This window comes from Lepidochelys olivacea (assembly GCF_965140295.1).
Source record: "Lepidochelys olivacea isolate rLepOli2 genome assembly, chromosome: 1".
Lineage (NCBI taxonomy): Eukaryota > Metazoa > Chordata > Testudines > Cheloniidae > Lepidochelys > Lepidochelys olivacea.
The window spans coordinates 206553933-206572626 of NC_140411.1; the positions used below are offsets into that span (position 1 = coordinate 206553933).

General features: G+C 46.9%; 1 protein-coding gene across 2 annotated transcripts in view; it reads right to left on the minus strand.

Annotated features, from left to right (window-relative positions):
* The window catches only part of B4GALT4 (beta-1,4-galactosyltransferase 4), an 86909-nt gene that overhangs the window by 31406 nt on the left and 36809 nt on the right, over positions 1-18694 (minus strand). The window contains exon 2 of one of the 2 annotated variants that reach the window (XM_084617890.1): positions 17593-17741. The gene's annotated coding sequence lies outside the window, so the exon portion shown is untranslated. Of the gene's footprint in view, positions 1-3515; positions 3535-17592; positions 17742-18694 lie in introns of those variants that run through there. The other variant, XM_084617891.1, reaches the window with a different exon arrangement.

The following is an 18694-nucleotide window of genomic DNA, read 5'->3' on the forward strand; positions in this document are numbered from 1 at the left end:
GCCCGCTGCGAAGGAGCTCTGAGCTCTAGCAGTTAAAGTCACGGGTGGTTAAGACCTTGGGGCATCCGTCAGCCTAGCCCGGGCTGCCTGCCGCGAAGGGACAGTGCGTCCTAGCGGTTAAAGTCACAGATGGTATAAACGGGCATAGCTGGCACCTCACCAAACATCCTTGGCCGTCGGCTAACAGGGTGGGGGGGTAGGGGAGTGCTGGGAGAGTGGGGCTTGGTGGGGGTCTGGGTGCAGCCAGTTGGCAGTCAGTGGCATAGAGTCTGGATGTGGGGGCTCAGGGTGATGCATCGGGGGGGGGGGTTTGAGTGCAGGCAGCTCAATGGGGGGTGGTCTGGGTGCAGGGGTAGGCATCCAGAGACAGGGGTTGAGGTTCAGTGGGGTGAGGTTCGGGTATGAAGGGCTAGGGGGCTTCTGTATGTATCAGATGAGGCTTGGCAGGGAGGTCTGGATGCATAGAGTTGGGTTGATGGGGGAGCAGCTCCCCATACAGTGACCCCTCCTCCACAGCTGAGGAGTGATGGGGGCAGGAAGCAGGGCAGGATGCTGAGCTTCCTGCAGCTGGGAGAAGTTTCTGGGGGTGTGTCTGACCCAGCCCCAGCCACTCCTTGCAGGGGAAGAGGAAGTCCCATCCTCTCCTGCCTCCAACCAAACCGGGACTATCAGCTGATCCTGGATCAGGGTAGGAGCCACTGGCTGGGGTGTTCCCAGCCCCATGGTGATTTACCTCTCCACTGGGTGCCTGAAACATTGTACCTGCACTACTAGGGAGTGGTGTGTGACTGCTCTTGCAGCTTCCCTTTGCTTCCCTGTCAAAGTCATTTTTCTGCAGGGAAGAAAAGAAATCTGCAGTGGACATGAATTCTGCGCACGCACAGAATTCCCCCAGAAGTATAAGACTCTTGCTTATTGGTTAACTGGTTAAATTTTTACATCCCTAGTCCAAAGCAGACTGTGAATAGTTCCAAAGGGATCTCACAAAACTGTGTGACTGGGAAACAAAATGGCAGATGAAATTCAATGTTGATAAGTGCAAAGTATTGAACATTGGAAAACATAATCCCAACTACACATACAAAATGATGGGATCTAAATTAGCTGTTATCACTCAAGAAAAAGGTCTTGGAGTCATTGTGGATAGTTCTCTGAAAACATTCGCTCAATGTGCACCAGCACCCTACAACAGGGTTCAAAAAAGAACTAGATAAGTTCATGGAGGATAGGTCCATCAATGGCTATTAGCCAGGATGGTCAGGGATGCAACACTAAGCACCTTGGGGCAAGGACTTTCACCTTCCTCTGTGAAGGTTTTTCACCTTCCTCTGCAGCGTAGGGCACAGGTCACTTGCTGGAGGATTCTCTGAACCTTGAAGTCTTTAAGCCATGAATTGAGGACTTCAGTAGCTCAGATATAGGTCAGGGGTTTGTTACAGGAGTCGGTGGGTAAGATTCTGTGGCCTGCATTGTGCAGGAGGTCAGACTAGAAGATCATAATGGACCCTTCTGACCTTAAAGTCTATGAGCAACACTTGGAACATTCTCTGGGTAAAATACTCTTCCCTAAAAACATCCATCAGTTCCTTATTCTCTCTCCCTACAAATCAATGAATTCTTCCACACTCACACAAGTTCTGTGAGCTGATTGGTTGGGAATAGGTTCCCTCTGATAGAAAGGCTGAGTGATAATGTGAGGAAAAGATCCCTTTAATTCTTGAGGTAGATGCGTTTCCCCTAGAAGATTTTTGAAGATTAGGTGGGAAAGGAGGTTATCTTAGCTGGTGGGGAAGGGAGTTGTGAAGGAAGAACAGTGCTCCAGGCTCACTCTCAGTATCAACTCTTCAAACTAGAAGAGAGACAAGGTAGATGAAATAATATTTTGTATTAAACCAAGCTCTTCAAACTAGAAGTAGTTGATGAGAGGGACAGGCACTGGCAGGGAGAGAGGTAGGCTGCAATGGCTACAGGATTCCTACTCAGTGCAGCAGCAACTTCTTCCCATCTCTTCCTTATTTGTGACTCAAGTGAGCTGTGCAGAGGAAAGGAGGGCCCAAGAACTATGCACGGCATCCCTCGTTCACCGTTAAGTGTCATCCATAGTAGACACTTGAATCTGAACAGGTTGACGCACAAACAATTCAGCGTATCCTCACTAGCCTTGCTGAACTGTCTAAGTTTGGGCCAGTGTCTATGCTGATTTGTCAAAACCAATTCAGGTACTTGTACATTATCTCCACGATGGAGGGTGTGTTGGGAGCGGAGCTCGCAGTCCCATGCCACAGCTGCAGCCCATAGTTCATTGACTGAGCGTCCCCATTTTGTCTCCCTTACCATGAGCACACTAGAAACATACCCTCAAATAATGCCCCCTGAAAACATTCTCCTCCCCCAGCCTTCAGTAAACCCCACAGCTTTACATGTCCTATGTCAGCAAACCACACTTAGTTTGCTAGCTGACAGGCCCCTCTCTGCCCCCATGCCATGCCCTATACACTTCTCACCCCACATTAAGTCAGCTGTGGAAATCGTACCCCACCACAAGCCTCCGCTAATCCCCTCCATTTCTGCTCTAGATAACCTTGGCTACAAATACCCTCTCAAGAGCTCCCCCACTTTAGTGCTACCTCCAGTCATGCTAAACGACACCCCACAGAACGTATTGCCCCATCAAGGGCTGACAAGAGAAGCTGATCTCCATCAATGCAACATTTCCCTCTCCCTTCCACCTCTGCAAAGAACTCATTCTTCAAAACCCTTGACAAAGAAGCAACAAAGAATCATGGAGTTCAAGAGGGTCAGGGAAACAACATTCTTGGTCTAACCTTACAGGGAACTGAGGATCAGGTTGCTAACAATTATATAAAGTATCGGACTTAAATTATTAAGCATATTTAGGACATACAGATTAATAAAGCAGAGACTTCATGTTAATAGATCTGTAGAGAGGGTTCTTTAGAGCTCGTCCCTCTCCGGGGCAGCAGGGAACCACACCGCCTCCCTTAGTCCCTGCACTGGCCCTTGGGGAATCAGTAGGGCCGCAGGAGTCCTGGTTCAAGCCATCCGGCAGTGGCTGAGCAACCACAGGTAACAGTTAGCAGTTAACAAGCCCAGGCCTGGGTCAGGGTGGGGTAGCAAGGAGTTCAAGGCTCAGGCGGGGGCTGAGCAGCAGTATATATAGTCAACAGGCCCAGGCCCTGGGTCAGGGCGGGGCAGCAAGGAGTTCAAGGCTCAGGTAGGAGCTGAGCAAACACAGGTAAATAGCACATCCAGGCTTCAGGCTCTGAGCAGCCAGGGATGGGGGGACTGCCATCCATGTGTTGGGTGGCAGGGATGGGACGCAGGCCTTCCCACTCCACTGCGACCCAGCCCGGGGCCCTAGCAGCAGCCAAAGGCCCACTGCTGTATCAGTGGGGATCCTGGCGGCAACACACTGACATGGGTTCCGGCTGTGTTGCAGCCAGACTCGAGTCAGCTGCCCCCGGGCTACTTCCCAACTCCCTCTCTGGAGGTACCTGGGTCAAGGTGGTGTCCTCAGGGCAGGGGTCGATCACCACTGGATCCTTGGGGTAGCTGGCAACAGGTAGGCTCAGCAACTCTACCACACACTGATCTGCATCAAGTATTGGCCGATCAGGCCAGTCTCCAAGTCCGTCGCTGGTTGCTGAAGTTTCCCCAGCAGGAACTGGGCCAGAGGCGTCTGGCCTCTCCAGCGGCTGCCTCTCAAGTGAGCTCTGGGGTTTGGCTCTTATACTTCCTGTCCAGCACCTGACCCTCTGGGGTGCGGGCTTGGAGTGCTCTGGCTCCACGCACTCTGGTGTCCGGCGGAGCTCATCCCTCTCCAAGGTGGCAGGGAACCACACTGCCTCCCTACAAGATCCTTATATTTACTTTCTAAATGCAATGCTTTTCTTTTACAAATTGTATCTTAAGATCTTATTCTCTAAATAAACAGATTATTCAGTCTAAAAAAAATAAGAGGTCAAGAACTTAATTAGTCTGTAGATAGGAAAGTGGGAAATTACAAATACACTTCACTGATTGGGCCCTCATCTCTATCTGCTTGGCATCTTTTAGGTGCATGTTAGGGGGCTTTCCCTCCACTCCCTCCCCTGGTTCTTGTCATGCAGACAGAAAGCAAAAGACCAGAAGTCCGAAGTGCAGGCAATGCGATGTTTATTGGGGTTAGTTTCTGGCAAGCACATCCATAGCTCTGACGCCACAGAGCCTTTTCCCAGTGTTTTATTTTCCCCCTCCTTAGCAGGCATAATTATACCTGTAATGCAAGCCTTTGGCCCCACCTCTTACTATCTATGGTCATGTTCCTTTTTGGAGGGTTGTGAGTCTGGGGGCTTCAGTACTACCCCTTTGGTATCCCACGGGAGGGGTAAGGAGTGAGGTTATGCTTTGATCAGGGACAGGTATGTCTTTGGCCTTTTAGTATTTTTTATACCTTCCCCCGTCATCCCCCTTGCCCCTCCCAACTGGTTGCTTGACCTTATTTCAGGAGAGGAGTTTGAGGCAGGACTGTCCTTCAAGTGTATGCTCATATATTACATTCCCACTTTGCTTAATAACAATTTAGCTCTCTTTCTTCCCCCCCCCATTTGTTTGTGGGCAGATGTAACACAGTGTCTTTGTTCACACATATTAGTAAAAAGAAAAGGAGTACTTGTGGCACCTTAGAGACTAACCAATTTATTTGAGCATAAGCTTTCGTGAGCTACAGCTCACTTCATCGGATGCATACTGTGGAAAATACAGAAGATGTTTTTATACACACAAACCATGAAAAAATGGGTGATTATCACTACAAAAGGTTTTCTCTCCCCCCACCCCACTCTCCTGCTGGTAATAGCTTATGTAAAGTGATCACTCTCCTTATAATGTGTATGATAATCGAACACATAAGCTTTTACCAGCAGGAGAGTGGGGTGGGGGGAGAGAAAACCTTTTGTAGTGATAATCATGCATTTTTTCATGGTTTGTGTGTATAAAAACATCTTCTGTATTTTCCACAGTATGCATCCGATGAAGTGAGCTGTAGCTCACGAAAGCTTATGCTCAAATAAATTGGTAAGTCTCTAAGGTGCCACAAGTACTCCTTTTCTTTTTGCGAATACAGACTAACACGGCTGTTACTCTGAAACCTGACATATTAGTAAGAATATAAAAATGTCAAAAATTAAATGGGCAAACAAGAGCCAAAATTCTATTTCAGGCAAATATACAGGCTTGAATATTATTAACACTCCTAACAGTGCACAATTTATGTGGCAATGTCAGAATTAGAGAGTCACTTTCTGCTGACAATGAACAAGAAACTCTTTTAAAATAAGGAAGACAGTATTATCCATAAAGATTGCTGCCTGTCTGTCTCTGCTTCACTGCAGAACTTCTGCCTAGAACCTCCCCCAACCTCTGTACTATGGGATTTAAAGAAACAGTGCACATAACTTGCATTAGCAGCAACACTGGCCGCTGCACATCTTGTCTGCCACTCATAACACTGAAAATGGTATGAAGATACATGGAGTACCAGTGGCCACTGCCTGGGTGATGAAAGGGCCACAGTTACAGCAGATAGGAAAGTCACTGACATTCCTCCAACACTGGTTTATGAAATAACACTGCTTGCATGCCCTTTGGGAGTCCTGTGAGACCCAAGAGTCCAGCCGCTCTCGCACTCCATTCTTCGGCTCCCAGTCCCACTCTGGCTATGTTCTACTGTAGCTCTGCAGCCATTATGTGCTGTGGCTCTGTTTAACCGGTGTCCAAGGTGGTGACCCTACAGACGGTTCTGTGGTGAAGGTGCCATTGCATTGTTTAGAGCATGAAGTATTACCTGCACCCATATATTTGCAATGTCAGACCTGTTGGCAAGAGCACCTTCCTTCTGCCACAGAATTACCAGACCATCTCCTGAGCCTGTAAATCTTGACACACTCACTGGTTCGGAATAAAATCAGACAGGTGAAATGTTACGATAATCAAAGACCGGGAACACTTCCCGCTCACTTCATAGTCACCTGAAGCGTGTGCCAAGTGAACAATATGTAAGTAGAGCCACCTTGAGCTTCCTGCTGGGAAACAGTTCAGCGTCTGCCTTTTCTAAGACTGGGATTCATAGGCTTCCTGCTAGGCGACCACTGAATTCTGTCTCCGAAGTTCATTTCAATCAGCTCAGGACTCTTCATTCTCACAACCAAGTGGCCTTGATGTACAGTACTATTTTTGAATCGAGGAAGCACCAGCGTCATAACATTTAAAGAAGACCTGCAAAGGGGGAAACAATTGGGCTTTTTCCTTTTTTGGCATCTTTATGATGGATAAAAGCAGCCTGAAAAGTGAGCCTTTTGGTGAGGCAGAGGGGTTGCCTGCTTGCTTTTAAATTAGAAACATACAGGCTTGTCAAGCCTGTAAAATTCTATAACCTTTATCTATACTAAGGGAATTTTGAAAACATTTCCCATTATTGCTAATGCAAGTTCAGCTTCACTGGTGTTAGCAACAGCTGAAGAACCGAGTGTAAATGGGCTGCCAGCAGCCACTGGTATTTTACATGCTATATGGATTAGGTCTGGGCTGAGCCTGGTACCTCTTGATCCACCATGCTGCTTCCTTTCCAGCACCTCATGGAAGCTTTGCTAGGTGGCTACCCAATTTGTAGCTTGTGACGTTACTGACATAACCTGTCACCTGCTATATATTTGCAACAAATATTGTACAAAGGTTGTCATGTAAGGTGTCAATGGAAAGGTTATGATTTGCTGATTATGATTATGCTATCTGTATGGGTGTATCATCTCTGTAGTTGAAGTTATAAATATTGGCTATGTATGTGAATATCAATGTGCTTTGATTCTAAATACCCCCAGTGAAGCATTTGGTCAGCTTCTTAAGAAAGAACTATTCTCAGGCCTTGGCTACACTTGCAGATGTACAGCGCTGTGAGTTAAACCCGCCTTCATACAGCTGAGTAGGAAAAGACCTGCAGTCTGTCCACATTGGCAGCTGCCAGCGCACTGTCGTGGCCATATTTGCAGCACTAGCAGCGGCACTGGGAGCAGTGCATTATGGGCAGGTATCCCACAGAGCACCTCTTCCCATTCTGGCGTAGTGGGTTGTGTGAACGGGGCTTGGGGCATTCTGGGTCCTGTCCCAACGCCCCGTGATGCATCGCTTCGCATACCAGCAATCCCTGTGTTTCCGTCCACACTTGGAGCCATCTTTCAACTGTTTCTGTGCAGCACGATTTGTGTTCCGTTTCAGTCTGCGGGAAATGGAGCCTGAACTGCTGAGGAGTATGCTGACGAGTCTCGCCAGCACATCACGTTTGGCAGTCGAGCTATTCCTTAAGATCCAGAGTGACAATGAGGAGTCCGACGATGCTATCGAGTCGTGTAATGCGTACGACACGAGATTGGTTGTGGCATTCGCAGACATGCTCAGCACCATGGAATGCCGCTTTTGGGCTCGGGGAACAAGCACTGAGCGGTGGGATCACATAGTCATGCAATTCTGGGATGACGAGCAGTGGCTGCAGAACTTTCAGATGAGAAAAGACACTTTAGTGGGACTGTGTGAGGAGCTCGCCCCCACCCTGCGGCCCAGCGACACGAGATTGAGAGTTGCCCTGACGGTGGAGAAGCAGGTGACTATTGCCATCTGGAAGCCAGCAACTCCAGACAACTACTGATCGGTCGCTAACCAGTTTGGAGTGGGAAAGTCGACCGTTGGAGTCGTGTTGATGCAAGTTTCCAGAGCCATTAATCACATCCTGCTCAGAAGAACCGTGACTCTGGGTAACGTGCAGGACATTGTGGCTGGCTTTGCACAAATGGGTTTCCCTAACTGTGGAGGGGCGATAGATGGCACGCATGTTCCAATTCTGGCTCCAGCCCACCTAACCTCCGAGTACGTTAATCGGAAGGGGTATTTCTCTATGGTTCTCCAGGCGCTTGTGGATCACCGTGGGTGTTTCATTGACATTAACGCATGCGAGCCCAGAAAGGTGCATGACGCACGCATCTTTTGAACACTGCCCTGTTCAGGAAGCTGCAGGGGGGGACTTTTTTCCCAGAGCAGAAGATCACCATAGGGGAAGTCAAAATGCCCATTGTGATCCTTGGAGACCCTGCTTACCCTTTAATGCCGTGGTTCATGAAACCCTACACATGGAGCCTTGACAGCAGCAAGGAACGGTTCAACTACAGGCTGAGTCAGTGCTGAATGACTGTGGAGTGTGCTTTTGGCCGTTTAAAGTGCCGCTGGCGACCTCTGTATGGGAAGCTGGACTTGGCTGAACACAGCATCCCTCCGGTTATATCCGTGTGCTGTACCCTCCATAACATTTGTGAAGGGATGGGTGAAAGATTCACTCAGGCATGGAACTCAGAGTTTCAACACCTGGAGGCTGAATTTGCACAGTCAGAGAACAGGGCTATTAGAGGGGCCCAGCGTGGGGCTGCAAGGATTAGGGATACCTTGAGGGAGCAATTTGAGACTGAAAACCACCAGTAATGTCTGGTGCCCTGCACGGGAGTGAACTGCAGTGGCTTCAATGTTAGTAGGAATCTGTGTTTGCTAAGCTGATTGCAGTGCCTGTTTCTTTCCTGGGCTAAGGTATCTTTTACTTTATGCAATAATAAAGAATGTTTTCAAAGCCAAAAAATCCATTTATTGAAAAGAAACACAACTGCTTGGGAAACAGAAAGAGCAAGGGGGTGGGGTGGGGAATGGTTCAATCATAGATTTGCGTATGTCCTGTTATCATACTCAGCCTTCCTGTTTGGAGTGCTGTGCAATGAGTGCTGCACTTCAGGATGGCTATAATTCAGGATGGGGGTTGAGTGCAGTGGGTAAAGGTCGTAGTTTTCAGGGCTGGGTGCTGAAACCACAGGTGTTGGAGGCAGCTGCTGGCAATAAGAACCCGGATGCTGGGAAAAGTGGGTTGGAGGTGACATGGGGGCACAAGGGAAAGAGTTTTGAGACAATGGCTGCAGGATGTGGGAGCAGGCACAGTAGTGCTCCGCCTATATGGCTACGAGCGCCTGGATGGAGTCTGCTTGGCGCTCCCTGATGCTTATCAGCCAATCCGTGCTTTGCCGCCGGAACTCCGTGCTTTGCCGCCAGTGCACTGCGTTTTCCTGGTGGATCCTGCTTTTGCTCTCCCTCCACTCCTGCGCTTTTTGATTCTCTTTAAGAGATTGCTGCATCACTTCTTGCAGCATGTCTTCTTTGCTTCTACGTGGCCTCTTCCTGAGTCTTTGCAGTCTCTCGGCTGGTGATAACACGGACGGCTGAGATCTCAAGGTTGCATCTGTAAAGTCAAAATGCAACACTTAACAGAGGCAGCATTGTTCACACCAGACAGAGTAATGATTCCCCTGAACTTAAGGAGGGCAAGCACAGTTTACACAATAGCATAATTTTCCCATCCCAAAGAGAGCGCACATAACCCACAGGAGCCCAAAATGGTGAGTAAGCACAGGGTCAAGGGGGACTGATTGTTTCAGGCTGTACTGTCCTCTGGGTTTCTGTGCCTTGGGGAGAGCCAACAGCCACAGGGGGCCCCTATACTGAACACTGTCCCCACATTTCCCCAGGAGTCCGTCCTGGAAGATATCTCGCTGCTGAGGGTGACCTGGGGAGCAAGGGAGGGTCTTCTACTGCAATGCGGCTTCCACCCTGGCCCATATGCAGCTTGCCTGTGTGCAGCAATGGTCTCCCTGCCCCTCGCGGCACAATGGCGCGGACACGTTAGCCTAACTGGGACAAGGACCATGGTGACTTTCTGAATAAACCTGTGCAAGCGCATTGCCCACATTCTGGATGAGACTTCTAAGAGATTACCGAGGTTGATTCCTGTGATGTGATAGACCACATCAATGTGCTATTCCGCATCTAGGCATGCATGCAGCCCTAACCCTCCTCGCCCAAAGAGCCCGCACCGAAAAAATTCCTTCCCGAAAAAAAAAGCCGCTTACCGGGAACCTGCTCTTCTGTTTGTCCTCCACGAAGTACCAGCTGCTGCGACTGGCTACCTTCCTCCTGGCTTGAGAACAGCTTCTGGCTACATGCCTCCAGGGATTCCAGGGTGTCTCCCTCCCCCCCAGCACCCTCACTCTCACTTTCCTCCTCCTCCTCCCGCACTGAAGTGTCCATGGTGGTGCTCAGAGTGGAGGTGGGGTTGCCCCCAAGTGTCACATCCAGCTCTTTGTAGAATTGGCAGGTCGCGGGGGGAGCACCCAAGCAGCTGTTTGCCTCGCGGGCTTTGCAGTAGGCACTCCGCAGCTCCTTCACTTTAATACTGCACTGCAGTGCGTCCCAGTCATGGCCCCTTTCCCTCATGCCCCTTGATAGCTGCCCAAAAGTATTGTAATTCCTACGGCTGGAGTGCAGCTGGGACTGGACAGCTTCCTCCCCACAAACACTGATGAGGTCCAACAACTCTCCATTGCTCCATACTGGGGCTTGCCTGGCGCATGGAGGCATGGTCACCTGGAAAGATTCGCTGACAGCACTCCACACCTGGCTGAGCAAACAGGAAGGTGATTTTCAAAATTCCCAGAGAATTTAAAGGGCGGGCCTGATGGTTGGTCACCTGAGGCCAGGGCAATAGAGTTCGAACTGATGACCAGAGTGGCTAGAACCAGCATTGTGGGATACTTCCTAATACTTCTGGAGGCCAATCAGAGCGCATTGGGCGGCCACACTGGCACCGCATGGCGCAACAAGCTGTATTCCTCTGGGGGAGGTGGAGTACCAGCAGCGCTGTAGCCGCGGAGACACAGCGCTGTACAAGCCTTGCCAGTGTGGACAGGGAGTGAGGTACAGTGCTCTGGGCGGCTTTATTGTGCTGTAACTCGCAAGTGTAGCCAAGGCCTCAGTAAGTGCCCAATCAAGAAACACCTGACTGACAACGATCTTGCTGCTGTGATCTTCCAAGGGCAGAGGATATAAAGGCCCTGAAAACTCCTCCATCTTGTCTTCAGTCCTGCTTCTGACCTCTGGAGGAACTTAGCTACAAACTGAAGCTCTGAACAAAGGACTGAATGACCCATCCCAGCTGTGGACGTACTCCAGAGTCTTAATTTGAACCTGCAGTTTATTCCATCACTGCTACAAGCCTGAACCAAGAACTTTGCCATTACTGTATGTAATTGATTCCATTTAACCAATTCTACCTCTCATCTCTATCTTTTTCCATTTATGAATAAACTTTTAGATTCCAGATTCTAAAGGATTGGCAACAGTCTGATTTGTGGGTAAGATCTAACTTGTATATTGACCTAGGTCTGGGGCTTGGTCCTTTGGGATCTGGAGAACCTTTTTTCTTTTACTGGGATATTGGTTTTCATAACCATTTGTCCCCATAACGAGTGGCACTGGTGGTGATAGTGGGAAACTGGAGTGTCTAAGGAAATTGCTTGTGTGACTTACGGTTAGCCAGTGGGGTAAAACCGAAGTCTTCTCTCTTTGGCTGGTTTGGCTTGCCTTGGTGTAACTTGCCTTGGGCTGTAACTGCCCTGCTTTAAGCAATTTTTCCTGAATTGGTACTCTCAGTTGGGTCCCACCAAAGCCAGCATCGTTACAGAGCTGTTCCTCACATGAGCAATGACAATGATAGGCAGGTCAGCCTTTGGCATGTGGCTGTGGAGTGGGTGATCAAGTGAAAGTGAAGCTCTTCTAGCAGTGGGTCTCCCTGATGGCTGGAGGTCCGTTAGCTGATCTGTGGAGTAGTGTCAGGTAGGGAACAGGTGTCCAATGTGATGGGATGGGGCTCAGGGTGTGAGAGGGGCATCAGGTCTCTCCCAGTTGCTCTCTTCACACTCCAGACTGGAGGTGGGCTGCAGTGGCTACAGGACTCCAAAGCAGTCCTGCAGCAGCTTGGCCATCACTCCTCTCCTCCTCATGTACTTGCTAGGGTGACTGACCAGGCTAGGGTCACTGCCTGGTTGACTTTTCTGTTAGTCATGATGTTCTCATGACTTTCCATGGCTGCCAACACTCTGAGATTAGGTTTACAATTGTATTAGTAGCACTGAAGATTCCTCATGCTTCCACTCCTGGTATACAGATCCCAACCAACCCCTTCTGACCACTCCCTCCGGCGTTCTCTGGAGATTGCCCAAAACCTCACCTTGCTCCTCACTGATGGGTATCTCTACCCAAGGGCATTCAGTGCATGCATAATGGATGGTCTATCAATTCTTTGGCTTTCATTATTACATTCTAAAATGCTGGAAGCCTAGTGCACTTCTCAGTACGCTAGTTCAGTGAACACCAAAACAAGCTCAATAATGGGGTCTCCATGTGCTCATAATGAGCTACCAGAGGGACCTGAACATTGGTATGGAGATTTGTTAATGCTAACACAGTTGCAGCCACCAGTACTCAACCCACTCTCTATTTCTCCATTTCTCCTGCTCCTTTACGTATGAGCTGAAAGAACACTCAGAGCTTATCAGGACAGGTAGTGAAGGCGGAGAGAATGCATGCAGCAACCCAGGGGAATAGAGAAAACTACTAAGAAGTGAAGAGGCAATAGAATGAGGAGAAGAAAAGACGAAGAAGAAGAAGAAGTGGTGAAGGAGCAATTGCTAAAGGAAGGGAAAAGCTCAGTCACGAAGAGGCCAAAGAGAGGGAGGCAACAGCAGATGAAAAGAAAAAAAACAAGAAAAGGAAAAGGGATGGAAAAAAGACAAGGAAGAAATGGAAAAAGATAAGGGAAAACAAGGAGGAAACAAAATGCTGAGATTTTCACTATTTCACTTCAGCTCTGAAAAGTCACTTTCCCACATTTTGCTTAATCTCACCAGCAGACATGCCACACCAATAAATATTCAGGAGGGTAACAGAAGGCAAGGGCAAAATATTATAACTGATATAACTTGAGTCAAATGACTGCTCACTGTTGAGTTTGAAACTAAGTTAACAGGGTAGCATTTGTTTCAGAGTAGCGGCTGTGTTAGTCTGTATCCGCAAAAAGAACAGGAGTACTTGTGGCACCTTAGCGACTAACAAATTTATTAGAGCGTAAGCTTTCGTGGGCTACAGCCCACTTCATCGGATGCATAGAATGGAACATATAGTAAGAAGAAATATATATACATACAGATAAGTTGGAAGTTGCCATACAAACTGACAGCTCTTCGGAGACAGACCAGTCCTCACTTACAGACAGCCCCCCAACCTGAAGCAAATACTCACCAGCAACCACACACCACACAATAAAAACCACTAACCCAGGAACCTATCCTTCACTTGAATAAATATTGAATAAACCTACCCTTCACTTGAATAAATAAACCTATCCTCCACTTGAATAAATATTTGGACAGAGTTGGCATCGGGCTTTGTTGCAACAAAGCCCGATGCCAACTCTGTCCAAATATTTATTCAAGTGACACCATCATAGGACCTAATCACATAAGTCACACCACCAGGGGCTCATTCACCTGCACATCTACCAATGTGACATATGCCATCATGTGCCAGCAATGCCCCTCTGCCATGTACATTGGCCAAAACAATAAATGGACACAAATCTGACATCAGGAATGGTAACATTCAAAAACCAGTAGGAGAACACCTCAACCTCTCTGACCACTCAGTAAAAGATTTAAGGATGGCAATTTTGCAACAGAAAAACTTCAAAAACAGACTCCAACGAGACACTGCTGAGCTTGAATTAATATGCAAACTAGATACCATTAACTTGGGTTTGAATAGAGACTGGGAGTGTCTGGGTCATTACACACATTGAATCTATTTCCCTACAGTTAAGTATCCTCACACCTTCTTGTCAACTGTCTAAATGGGCCATCTTGATTATCACTACAAAAGTATTTTTCTTCTGCTGATAATAACTCATCTTAACTAATTAGCCTCTCACAGTTTGTATGGCAACTTCCAACTTATCTGTATGTATATATATTTCTTTTTACTATATGTTCCATTCTATGCATGCGATGAAGTGAGCTGTAGCCCACAAAAGCTTATGCTCTAATAAATGTGTTAGTCTCTCAGGTGCCACAAGTACTCCTGTTCTTTTTGAAGGTAGCATTTGTTCTTTAATGTTGCTTGCCGAAACATCAGTACTTTCCACCAAAATTTCAAGTCCCATTCAGTTGTCATTTAATACGTTTTTCCTTATCTGATCTTTCTACTCCTCTAGTGTCATTTCTACTGTACTACTCACTGAAGTAAAACTTCATATGATGTCCTGACTCCCAATTGTGGTCATCAAAAATCCCCTTCACGTAGAAGGCGGCATTGTTAACCCTGGTATTCTAGCCAAATTTCAGCTCACATATTTACATTTTGCCTACCTAAATTCTCCCTCTAGCTTCTACTAGATACAATATTCGTCTTCACTATCTTTCGTAAACTACTGTGTTGCTATGCATCATTAAACAACTGATACGTTTCTCCCCAGAGACAGTTTCCCTTAGTTGGTGGGTGAGTTATCACTGTATATAGTGTGATTTGCAAAGAGCTCTAGGAACCCTTGGGATGGTAAATTAAATAAAATAGTTATCTTTATATAGCTCTTAACAAACTGGATATTTACTCTGTTTAAATGCATTTGACCAAGACCAATTTACTACAGTCATCTATAGGCTTGGTTTCATTAACAGCAGATTTCACTTCAGAGAGTGTATTCCTTTAAACAAGGTAAAATAGCTACCCACACCTGAAATGTGCATGTGTCAGTTTCACCGTAATGACACCTTCATGGCCTCCTTGTGGGTACCCCCACTTATGTCTCATGCCTCAAGCTGTCACCTTTTTCAGGGTGGGAACACGCATACCCTCTCCCTCTGGACTGGGGATTTAGGCTTCAATTCATCCTGTAACTCACCGATCACCTTAGCAAGTCTGAGTTTATTTCAACAATATATATATAATACAAATAAATAAAAGGAGGGAGTTTCTGAGTAAGTTTGGAGCTCTGATGTACTCTGCTTCTCCCCCACTCGCAATTTCAGTCTGACTAACTCAGTCAGCGTAGCACTGGGATATGCCAAATAAAGATACTTGAGCGATGAAGTCTGGAGTCAGACAGAGTTCTTGGGACGCTGAGTTGAAAGAGGCCACGGAGGGAACCCCAACATACTTGTGTAGAAATAATTTTCTTTTGCATTTCTTCCACATTTACTAGTCCAGACTGGAGAACTGGGGAACTCTTTATTTTAATGAAAGACTGTGCATGACTCAGTTTCCCCATTCACCTTATATTGTAGGCTAAAAAGAGAGAATGACTGAGCCAGCTAAGATAAGAGGGAGAACACCCAAAGAACCATTTACTATAAACAAGATAAGTTAGGAATGTAGAGATGAGGTAAAGAGTAAGTCAAGCGTGGACAATGATTGGTTCCTGCAAAGTAACCAAGCCAATCCAAAAATGTGTAATGCAATGTATAGGAAATGTAATGAGATGTGTTTATTCATATATATATAAAATTTTTATTTATAAATATATAGTTTTATATAGTTATATTATATGTATGTATGTGGCAGGATGTGTGCCGAGGGAGGCATTTGTCAGAATTGATCAGGTATCTGCTGGCTGTGGAACTTTATTGAGCTGAGTCCAGAACCACATACGGTGACTGGTGACATAGGGTGGTACTGGAGACATAGAAGGTCTGAATGAGGAAGGAGATAAATCTGTGGGAAGTTTCCCCTGATCACTATGAAAGTTCTACTCACTATGGACACTGGTAAACCCACATGGGTGTACAGCTCAATGTGAAAAACTGGGGGCTGAGGGAACTGTGTATGGCAATGCATACCGTCATGAAGAGGTGTGAGTGATCAAAATGAAATATGTCTCTGAGATTCAGCACCAGGTATACTATGGCACCGCCCATCAGGCCCACACTCGGAGCCCACAGTGACTACAAGGGGGCCCACAAATATGTTTGGCACCAGGGCCCACAAAAGGTTAATCCAGCCCTGGTCAGCTAGCATACTATCATATAAACTTTACAGCAAGAACTCATACCTCCAAGGCCCTGCAAATGTGGTTCTGCCAGCATCTATGTATTTTAATGCAGGACAATTATTTCTCATAAATATGGATACCAAGATATAACTGTTGACTTTGCAGTTAGATAAACTCCTCTCACAATAGATAAACCTGCATACGGTGGGCAGAGATAATTGAGAAACATGCAGAGCCTTAACATTTTATTCATTTTGTACAATAACTTCACAAACTATATGAAAAGGAATCACTTCCCCCTGCCGATGAAGTGTAATCATAACTGTGGTAGAATGTTTACTAGTGCACAGCAAAAACATACTGCAGTTTAGGACAGGAAGCAAAGAACACCATTATATGCAACTGAAACTCCATGGGAAAATACAAGGAGGTAAAACATAAGTATCCAAATTTGAATTTAGCCAGAACACGAAAGTCAATGGCTTTACGAACAGTACTATCAAATTTTTGAGAACTATGTGCATCAGACACTCCTTTTCAAGACAGACAAATACCAGGATATGTATTGCAAACCACATCTCTATACAGAACTGCAGCCAACCCTGCCAAAAGGAACAAATTAATTTGCCCATCCTCCAGGTATAACACATACCAGTGACATTTGCATACTCACACACTGAGTTAGTGTATCCACAAGGGGCTCCTGCAGAGAAAAGATCTCTCCCCATTTTCCAGCCCAAGTAATTCAGCTAAGCACTGGAGAGGGGGAAGAATCCCACATAGCAATCTGGATGGGGAGCAGCAGCAGAGCAATTAGGGGAACCATATAGTGGCAAATTCTCTGACCCTGACCTTTTCTGCACAATCTAGCCCCAACCTTCCAACCACTGTCTTCTTCATGTCTTGCATGACAGCATGCTGACAGCTCCATGAAAATGGGCTCCATGCTGTACAGGAGATGCCAAATACCCCCTGCTCAGTGGAAATACACCAGTTCCACTAAAAGAGGACCTTCCACACCTGCAGAAGACAGGATAAAATTCAACCTATACTGAAAAACACATTTGGTCCACACATGCTGTAGCAGGGACCAAAGTATAAAGGAGTTCTTGGGACAGTGTTTATCAGATCAGAATTCTGCAGTTTACGATTCAACATCTGTACTCAAACTGGATCCCGAAAGTAGAAACAAGGTTATTGCCGAGGGCAGCACGGACTAACAAAATGACATTCTGGCCCACACCTTCCAAGAAGGAGGTGATCTCTTTACAGGCAACTCAATAGAAATACTAACTTATGGTATCTGCTTATCATGCAGGACAGTCCAAGCTTCTGAGTTCTTTAAATGCTTATTCCAGCCCCTTCTCACTGGTTTTTTCAGGTCAATACATGTTTTAGTTTGCCATTAAGCTAACTCTAATTCGTGTCACCGCTTTAGGACACTTCCTTACACACTAAGCTTAAAATTTCCTCTCCACCTTTTCCGAAAGAAAATCTTTTCAACCAACTTTTCCATCTGCACCCAGAAAGGGACTGAATTCACTGGCTATTAAGCTTCCACCAACCCCCGCCAAACCAACACCCCCTCCTTTTATCTTTTCAAACCAAGAGGAAGCAAGCACATTAGATCTACTTACTGCTGCTGCTCTCTTTCCTGTAGAGGAGTCACTCTGTGCTGTGTTATGGAGATTCCTGTGTGAATGGCAGGCACTTCTCAGCCATGAAACCCCACACCACAAAGAGGCCTTTATTGCCTCGTACATGCCAGGAAAGAGTCAGCTCAACACTGCAGGGAGCAACGGAAAAAAAAATTAAGTCAACACTTTCCGGTTTTTTCCACCCCACAGGCCACTCCCTCGTCCCTTCCTACATGCTCCTCCTCCTCCATGCCCCCCCCCACCTTTCTGAGTGTGCGGAGAGCTTCTCTCTATCTTTTAAAGCACACAGCAGTCTATCCTGGAGGCGTTCAGATAGATCCAGGAGGGCAACATGCCAAAGGTGCTACCACAATACGAATAATGAACAATAATAACAGTAAGTCTGCATTATGAAAGATTAAGAGCCTCATAAACACAAAAAAGATTTTCACCTGAGCCCCCATAGCCTCTGTCCTTGTAGAGATTCTTCAAGTGCAGCTTCTATCATCCTTATCTAGGTTAATCTGCCTAGCACCATCTTCCAAGCCCTCCTCCCCAGCAACACCCACAGACCTCTCCATCACACTGTCACTGTGTCCGAAGACATGCACTTCTTACACCTATCTCAGGCCCTGTCTATACTGGCAAGTTTCTGCGCACTAAAGCAGCTTTCTGAGGTGTACACACCAACTCCCAAGATGTACACACTGCCAAGCCACTTAGTGCACAGAAACTGCACAGTTCGTACGCTCTAAAAAAACCCACCCCAATGAGGGGAGTACAAATTTCTGCGCCAGGGCTACAGCACCACAGTGCCAGTGTAGACACCGTGGTCGATTACAGTGCTGCAATTGGCCTCTGGGAGGTATCCCACAAGGACTGTTCTCACCTCTCCGGTCATCGGTTTAAACTCTACTGCCCTGCCCTCAGGTGACCAACCATCAGCCCCATCTTGTAAATTCCTTGGAAATTTTGGAAGTCCCCTTCCTGTTTGCTCGGTGACCCATGCAGTGGTCTAAGCACATCTTTCCAGGTGGCCGTGCCTGCTCCATGCAGCAGGCAATCCTCCACTTGGAGCAATGCTGAGCTGCTCTACCTCATC